The following is a 10,061-nucleotide window of genomic DNA, read 5'->3' on the forward strand; positions in this document are numbered from 1 at the left end:
AAAGTTTGGCATGGCTCATCAAGATGCCAAAGCACTGATTTAAAGATGACTTTAAATTGTGTCGCGACTCATGAGAAGCTCGAGAGCTTTGGGGATAGCCAAACCCAGCAAACGACCCACCTCACTAAGTATTCACAATTTTCAAAAGGCCCGGCTCAAGCATAGTTGTACCTATGTGCCCATCGTACATTGTTGTGCTTGCGTGCCTAGGCCAATTTTCACTTAATTAGCAATGGCATGCCTTGCCTTACTGTGCTTCTCCAAAAGAATCAGGGCGCCAAATGTGCAACAATGGTAAGGACAAAGGATCGCGGTCCCACAAGTAAGCTAACCCCAAAAACCCACCCACATTGCAAGGCTAAATACTCCTGGGTGATCAATAGTGTGGCTAAGCTTGACTCATGCCCCGTGTTGTGCTTTTAACAAGCTAGGCTGTCTTATCCCGAACCAACCCAAAGCAGTGCCATCTTTAGATTGTGGACTACATGCTAAGCTAGCATATGGAATTCATATTACTACAAGTCACTAAAATATCTACTGTTAATTGTGTGCAACTAAAATATTTTTTTGGTCAATTCGTGAGTGTGTGTTTTAAGCAATTGCTTATTACATACATTACCCCACATTTACGGATTAGTATAAAAAATTAGGATAATTGACTAAAGTTAACCCATATTATTTGTAATAGTATATGAAAAAAAACTCCGAACTTGTGGCCAGCAAAGTTGCAAACTATTGAGCTATGTAATCTAAAACGTATGCAACCATTGACATAATTGCCCCAACAATATCTCACAATAACAAGGAAATTTACACTCCATATTTCAAAATAAAGAAAACCCTTCCCAAACCCTTCCCTGTTCTATCTTTCCAGCGAAATCTCGCCATCGTCCTTCCTCAATACAACTCATCAAAAATTTTAATCTACCTTACCAAATATAGAAAAAAAATGTTAAATGTAGTTACGAATAAGAAATTACAAGTTTTTTAAAATTAACACTACTAAACATGTAATAACAGTGTACAACCCATGATTTTGTCATATATCTTAAACTTAATATTACTTCAGGAAATATATATAATGTTTACTCATGGCTATAATAACAAAACCCAAAATAGTTAGGTAACAGTACATTTTTTACAATTAACAATATATGACAAAATCATGTCTTTGTTATGATAAAAGAATCAGCAGCTACTGAATAGAAGCATTACAGCAAAAAAGCACTACCACTTCTACTCACCTTGAATACCCAACTAAAGCAGTTCCTAACAGCTACGTCCAATCTATGCGTCTATATAAACTGTAACAAATTGAATGATCAAAAGGGCGTCTCACCTTATCTGCTTACGTCTACTGCTTACATTATCTGCTAATTTATTCATGAACGTTTAGAAAGAACTCCAGCACCAAATAGCAGATTCCTTCTTGAAAACTGCAGCAAGAAAAAGCGCATAATCAGAGATATCAGGGTTGATTGAATCACGTTTCTAAATTCTCTTAAGATAGATGATAAAAACTTGCAACATTACCATCAGAGAGTAAACTGGTGTTGATTTGGTAGGAAGAGTCCTCAACGACCGGAGTCTGTTTGAACTCCCAGTTCTGCGTGTGGAAATAGATAATGTAAGAATGGGTATATTCCTTTATATATATATATATATATATATATATATATATATATATATATATATATATATATTCCAAAACTTAGAAAATTATATATTTGCCATTTCCATATGAGCTTACTTTTCCTCAGATCTCAAAGTCTTTGTGCTTGCATTAATATCCCACAGTTTTACTGTGCAGTCAGCTGATCCAGAGGCAAGAAGTGAGCCTTCACCACTGATACATCATACATGAGGAGAACTTGAGCAACAAATAGATAAAGGTTTATACAATTGAGAAAAAGTCGTGTAAATGAGCACGGCTCAAGAGAGAGAAGTATGCTTGCCTGAAAGCAAGTGACCATACGCATGATGTGTGACCCACCAAAGGGGTAATGCAACGTCCACTCGCAAGATCCCACATCATGATTGCACCGTCTTCATCACCAGATGCCATATATCGACCATCAGGTGACATTGCCAAGGACAATATCATACTCCTGTGACCAATAAATATCCTGACACACTCCCCACTCTGAATGTCCCATAATCGAACTGTTTTATCACTAGATCCAGTAGCTATGTAATTACAGTTTACATGCCACCGGACACACTGCAGGCAAAGCAAATGCAACATCAATTTCACGAGACGAGAAAGGTTGATCATGGGATATAAGCATATTGGAATACTAAAAGACTTGAACATGTGACACATATAATATGCCAAAGATCAGATAAACAGGGGGTTGTGAAAGGGGACAATGCCACCCGAAGAGAAGGGGAGACAAAAGCTTACATCAACATCTGATAAATGCCCAGCCATGATTCTTAGAGGTTGTATTCTGTCCATGGACCAGATCCTTGCCGTTCTATCATGAGAACAGCTAGCAAAATAGTGACCATAGGGGCTGAACTGCATGAATAAAAAACTTTGGTCAAGGGTTTATCACTAAATCAGAGCTTATAAATGAAGCCTGAAAGAGGACCAGTGATATGGAGCAAGAGCAAAGATATACAGTGAGAAAAAAAAAAAAAAAAGAAAAGAAAAGTACGGAAGCTAAGCTCATGAAATTATAAATACAACAGTCAACAGTATATAGCTCTACCTGCACATCCCACACAGGATAATTATGACCCTTGTAGCACACAAGATTGGCATTTAGTTTTGTGCTCCAAAGCCGCACTGCAGTTCATTTATTGAAGAATAAGAGAAATGTGGGTAAGAGCAACATTAAATCCGTAACATACAAAAAAAAGAATGTCACAAAGACAAATGTAAGATATTATTAGGAACACACCAGTTGAATCTGCTGAAGAAGAGAGTATAAAATCCCCAAGGGGGCTAAACGAAGCAGAATAAACAGGCCCAGAATGACCCTGAAACAAAGTATAGGGTCTTTTAACACCATTTGTACCAAGCATTTGTTCATTTCCAGCTGCATCTTTTTCACCCTGTAGAGCAGCTATAACCAGAAAACGGAATGAAACCAAATTCTTTATCAAGAATGACGATATTATCTAAGAACTAAGCGAAAGAAAGCAGGAAAAAAAAAAGGAGATATTCTGCAATTTACTCACAAGTGCTTGTTTGTTGCCCAAGCTGTGACATGTCCCAGACCTATATAAGTAACTCTTCATATTAGCATAAGTGATCAGCTTTATACAATATTAAGAGAGAATATCTAGGGATAAAAATCATTAGACCTTTAAAGAAGAGTCAGAAAATCCACCAGCAACCAAGGATCCATCATGTGAAATTGATGCACAGTTTAAACTAAAATACAAATGAAATAATGCAAAGCTAGTCAGAAGCTAGTTGCCAGCAGGAAATCAGAGATAGAAAAAACGAATTTAGCAAGGGCATAAGGTCAAACAAGTTACCTATTGTGTGTATTCATAAATGTGTAGAAGCTTACAGATGGCAGGGCCACACTACTCAACTGCACACGATTACGAAGATCTTCCAGGATAGAATGTTCAACTTCAATTGGTCTACAGCAATGTATGAAGCTTTTGTTAATAACAAGAATCAGGGGTTTTAATTTTTAACTATCTCTCATCTTCTTCTCTCTTAAGAAGATCACACATTTAACTATATAGTTTACAAGTATCGAGCAAAGCTAGATAATTATTAATGTGTGAGGCATACATAGCAGGCAAAGGAAGCTCTGGTTTGACTCTTGATGCCATAGGAGTGTTGGCTTCTGGACGAGCAGTTTTTCCAGTGCCTCCAACTTTATCTTTTTTGGATTTTTTTTACTGACGCACCTTGCTTTCTTCCGTCAGCAGATTTTTTCTATACATAAAGTACAGAGATCTATCAGTACCAGATATAAGCATACACAGATGGCAAGAGGTAAATGCAGGGGAAGCAGCACCACTACCTTATTTTCTTCATTCTCCCCTTCCTTGTTTTCTCCATCAACCTTATCAGAGTCTAAGAGCAAACCTCCACCCTTCTCCAAGCAGTCTTCTATCGAATCTTCCAGCATCTAAGCAAAAGAAACTCACTCCATAATTATGCTGAATATAGGACACTAGGACAGAGTTGGAGTTTCCATGAGTCGACAAGCCATTGCAAAATAGCCAAACTATATACAAATATCCAGATGTTTTGTGTAGATCAATCAACACACAAGACTTAAGAGTTCAGTAACAATCAATTGTCAACATTGGAGGTCTAGCGCTACAATTAAAAAATAATTAACAAATTTTAGGCTCAAGCATAGGGGTTCTTGAACCATTACTAAATGGAGTAAATGGGTACAACTGTTAAATGAAAACACAATCCACTATACTCTTAAAAAAAAAAAAAAAAAAAAAAAGAGTTTCTGATTAGTGTTGGTCACATCACCAAAATGTAAAAAAGCATCATGACATTTTCCAAGGACAAGTAAACTAGACTAAAACTTGCCCAATAATGGAGGGAAAGAGGGGGGGAGGACTATGATTTCATTTGCGTCCTGCATTTGCATAAGGTCCTCCCCAGTTCGACTTGTTCCAACACGAATGTCTTAACTGGTATTTCAACTTTGAAAAATCTACAGTTTTAGCCCCCACTCAGGAGGTTTGAAAGTATATAAAAAGCAGTTAATGTGTAATAACTACCATTAGTAGCTATCTACTTGAGGGAACCAGTAGAGAATAGACTGGTGTTCATAACTTTAGCATCATAAAATTATGAATTGTGAGCGACAATGAACTTGATATCTTACCCCCCACTGAATTTCTTTTTGATTTATTAAATTTGCTGCATCTTGGCCACCATCAACCAGAGTCACCGCGTCAGCATCGTCAGATATTGAACCGGGCTGACCAGGGCAAACTGTGAATCAACATGCAAACACACCAGATATGCCATCAAATGTGTAACAACAGAGAGGGGGATGGGGGGGAAGGAAGTAAAAACAGAATAAAGTTGCACCTTGGAAGTTGATATGCTCATTTATAACTCCAAGCATTGTAATAGACCGAGTGTTATGCAGATACTGAAGGAGAAGCTCGTACGAGTACTGCAGGAAAATTTTGAAACTAATATTCAACCAATTTATCCAGATTAATTGGCCATGTAGGAGGAATGGTTGATCATAATATTACTTATGTGTAAATAGGAAATATAAAATATAAAGGATACAGTGCTATTGATAATTTAAAACATGGGTGGCAGGACAAGATTTTAGCTGGCTCAAGTGCACGTTCCCTTCTCTAATGCTCAGTTCTCTTCACCTTAATATATTAGTATTAAGTGTTAAGTTCAGCAATAAAAATATTAAGTTCTGTAAAATAACTTTTAATAAGTACAACGTAAAAATTAGTAAGGTCATAGAACAAATACAATAGCAAATCAGTGACAATAATTAATCGTAGTAAAAATAATTTAAGTTCAGCAAAAACGATTAAAGTTTAGTAAAAATAATTTAAGTTCAGCAAAAACGATTTAATTTCAATAAATATAATTTTATGTTCAACAAAAATAATTTTATATCAGTAAAAATTAATTTAAGTTATTCAAAAATAACTTATTTTACTGAAAACCATTGCAGTAGAGGCAAACAGTCTATTGGAGAACTTCGAAAATAAGGGAAGGAACAGACAACTTATTTCTTTCTACTATGTGATTAACTTCAAAATTTATTGTACTCCGTAGCTAAAAGTAAATGCCTTCATAAATCATGCGAGAAGGGAGGGGTAGCATGGTGATCCTCCTATGCAAGAAACATATATGAGTTGCTTACTGGTAACACAGAGATAAACATATGCAAGTAATTTTTCCTTTGAAGAAGTCAAAAAAGAACCTGACAGATCTTGATGTTTACTTTGCTCTGCCTTAAAGTGTGGGCAAACTCCATCTCCTGAACAGAGGATCAAAGGCAAAAAAAAAAAAAAGAGAAAAAAATTTCATAAACATAGAAAAGTTTGAAAACTGAATGTTTAGTTTGAAAGATTTAAAGTTAAACAGCAATTAACCTCCAAATGAGAGGGTGACAGAACTCCTTCAAGCTTCTGCAGATCTCTCTGATGCATAGTTTCATGATCTTCACGGAAGGTAATGAAGAAATTACGGGCTGTAGAATAAAAACAGAAATAAAAAAAAATCTCCCAAAAGTTAGGTGCCATTTGGGGAATTCTTCAAACAAGAAGCACTGAGCAGCTCAAGAAATAATGAAGATTAGTTGACAATTTGACATCTCACCTTCTTGTAGATGGCCCCTCGCAACAAGATCCATGAAACAATGAATAAATACTGGATAAAGTACTCGAAGCAATTCATGCTGTCCAGGAAAAGAGCAAAGGACAAAAAGAAAGTAAGCCTTCTTTTTACTTAACATCTTTTCAAGAAGTCTTTCTTTTTTTTTTTTTTTTTTTGGGGGATGAGGGGGAAGGGATAGGGGTAGGGAGGGAGGGAGGAATAGAATGAAAAAAGACACCTCAGAGAGTTCAACTTTAAGAATCACAAACTGCTAGTCTGCTACTTGGAGCAAGTACAAGAAAAATTAATTTAAGTTCAGCTTGCAATATCTGCATGTATCCACCTCAAATAAGGAGTTATTGACAAATAAGCGAAAAACCCAACTTGCCTAATTACCACCCCCCCGAAAAAAAAAAAAAAAAAAAAAGGAAGGAAAAGACCTAATCTTGGAAGGATCATACCATAAACATTATGACTTCATTGTAGAACCCCATCTTGCTATTAGATGGGCTACAACATTTCCCACCCCTACAAATATAACATTAGAAAATATCTAATGCATGTGTCATAACTATAATGCACAGGTAATTTTACTAATCCAAATAAAATGCAAGAATTTCGAGCAAAGTAAAAATAGGCAAGAATCACCTTGTATAAATCTAAAGAGTTGTGAGCCCATGATCTAAGCTTACTGTACCCATCATGATATTGTGCAGGAAGGTTCTCTGACCTGACAAACAAAAACCAAGCATTCATATTACATATGAAAAATTTTCTTTTTTCTTTTTACCGAATAATAAAAATCATTTGAATAAATGTAAACATATTAGAAGAGAGACAGCAGCAATTTTATGCTCATCATATAACATGTATCATCACCTAAATTTAACATGGATTCCAATCTTAGCCTAATCTATGTACAGAGTAACTCACAGCTGATACAAGCAAAATGGGGCTAAAGTTTTCTAAAGAACATTCATCCTATAGGAAAGAAAATGACAAGAGGAAAGGGACACTTGGCTGAAGAAAGGTTTTAAAATGTCAAAACAGTTGTCAATATAGAGCCATCCATCACCACAAGACAAAATTTCAGGATCCTGCCCCCCTCTAACAGAGAGGCATGGGGGATTGGTTTTGAGTATATATATTCCATCTGCAAACAGGTTTCAATTCACCCCAAGGATTCAAGCTTAGATAAGTGAATTATTTATCGTGACATATCTAATAGATAGTTGATGCTGGTTTCATTTATATATCTTTGACATTGTCAGATGCCATGTGTCCAATGGTGGAAGAAAGTTGCATACACAACTTAATACCTCCCAGATGTTCCACAATTTACTAATTTTAGCATCACTTTATTTGCCACTGTGATTTTCCAATAGTTCATCTAATCCTAAGATTTGGAAAGCTGGTTATATCCTAGCAACATCAGGGCAATGAATGGGAATATTGCCTGTCGCATTACTGGTTCTTTAATGTTAATGCATTATTTGACTCTGCAAAACTAAGACCACGGTGGGGGGCCTTGATATCATTGAGCTATTGAGAAGCAACTTTTCACTATTATCCTTGCTAGAGCATCAACTAGTGGCAACATGCCACTCAACTCAATGCTTAAGCTTGTTATCATCTTTGCTAGAGCATCAAGTACCCTTTTCAAATTCATCGATAGTTTTTGGCTTTTCACATTATGTCTTAAAACCTTGACGAGATACTTGGATTGAAGGTAATGCATTACGGGGTAATAAAAGTCAAGCAAGAGTAAGAAAAGGTGAGAAGAGGTGGTTGCAAGAGTGATGATGTAATAAAGCTATAGAGGTGCTATAGAAAAAGGAGAAAGTAAAAATGTTACCCTCATATGGAGGATAATAGTTATCCTAGGGTGAAGGTGAGTAAACTACTACTCCTATTATAAGGGTAATAAATCCTAATCCTTCCGTCCTATTGTTTGCAACATGTTTGGGTCAAATGTTACAAACAATAAAGGACTGTGGGAGTGTAATCCTTCCCTCCTTTTGTAATAACACTACCTTCTTGCCATTACCACCACCTCATCCCATTAATCATCGCCATTACTTACCTTTGTTTTCTTACTTGCATTACCCTTAATTTAAACATGTTTTGTTTGTCTCGTTCTACAATACTTTGCAGGAAGCAATTCTTAATTTTAAATTTCAATGGAGCCAATGACAATATCCTAAAAGTAATGAAAAATTATCGCATTTGAAGACTATATGATACCCTGCCCTAACACCATAATTTCAACAACATTATCAAATCCTCAATCCGAAAAGGATAGGGTCGGCTACATGAACCAAAATACATCATCTCCGGTGGTCATCAACAAAGATTATTCATTCCTAATGTAGTATGTACATTTATCATCATAGCCAACTCACTCAAACAAACATTTACCTTTACAATTATCTTCAACCCATAGAAGAAAAATTTTAACTTACACACTAACAATGTAACTAAAATTCACAAGAATTCAAATTCCAAAAATTCTAAATATGACCTAAACCTAAAATCAAGCGCAAACTGCACATCAATTAAAACCCAAATTCCCAAATCCCAAATTCCCCAAAATAAACAAAATTATACTCAATAAACAGAAATTTGAAAAATTTATACCAAAAAAAACTGAAACTTAGAGGAGAGAGAAAGTACTCGGAAGTAAAGGTGAGGATGAGCTTAGCGACATCTGGGTCAGTATGAGAATTCGACGAAGAATTCTTCGATTGTTGCTGTTGTTGTTCTTCTTGAAAAGCGATTTCAGTTTGCTTGAAACCTTTCTTCTGCAAATACTCCAACACTCTTTTATCTATCAATTCTACGTCCATTGTTACTGCTGAGATTAATGCTTCCTGGTTTTCTCTTTCGATTGATCGATTGACTGGAAAATCAATTGCAGATTCAAGTAGAAGATGATGAATAGCGAAATTTTCCAGTAGTTGAAGGAGCTAAAGTATGAAGAAGTAGAGTACTGAAAGAGGGAAGAAGATGATCAAATATAAAGGGTTTTGGGCTTGGACTTGTGTTAGACTTTGTGGTTTTTTAGATCTACACTAGACTAGATTGTTGCCTTGAGGTAATGATGGTTGCGGATTATGTCTAGAGGTGTCAATTCGGATATTTGGGTCGAGTTTGTTAATGGTAGATCGGATCAAATTGAGTCTATTTTAAAGTTACATCATATTAAATTATCGTGTTCATACGAGTTGAAATTAGAATCAGGTTTATTTTGAATCAGTTTTTGACACCTCTAATGTTCCGTTTTAAATTATTGTGTCTATACGATTTAAATCATATTAAATTATTGCGTACATATGAGTTGAAATTAGAATTGCGATTATTTTGAATTAGTTTTTGACACCTCTAATGTTCCGTTTTGATATGGTGTGTTGGGAGTTGGCTAGGCCTAGTCCATGACACAACCCTTGACATGGCATGGATCAACACATGACCAGGTGTATGTATGCATACTATATGTTTTTGAAAGGTCTGATCTCTATCCATAAACTATTACTCAATTGGATCACTTTATTTGGGCCAAACTATATGATAGCGTATAAATACAATCATAACCAAATAGTCCACATACTTCCTCCGTTCTTTTATACTTGACCTGCTTTAACTTTTACACTATTCACCACCCTTCCTTTGACCGTCTTTTGTGAATTATATGTTAGTAAAAACATATTCATGTGGGATCTTATTAGATTCAGCTCAATATACAACCATAATATATAACTTTTAT

At 35.7% G+C, this 10,061-nt stretch overlaps 1 pseudogene; it reads right to left on the reverse strand.

The window, feature by feature from the left end:
- Positions 1 to 1,064: 1,064 nt before the first annotated feature.
- On the reverse strand, positions 1,065 to 9,353 carry LOC110721590 (annotated as a pseudogene).
- Positions 9,354 to 10,061: the final 708 nt, after the last annotated feature.

The sequence above is a fragment of the Chenopodium quinoa genome, unplaced genomic scaffold (assembly GCF_001683475.1).
Source record: "Chenopodium quinoa cultivar QQ74 unplaced genomic scaffold, ASM168347v1, whole genome shotgun sequence".
Lineage (NCBI taxonomy): Eukaryota > Viridiplantae > Streptophyta > Magnoliopsida > Caryophyllales > Amaranthaceae > Chenopodium > Chenopodium quinoa.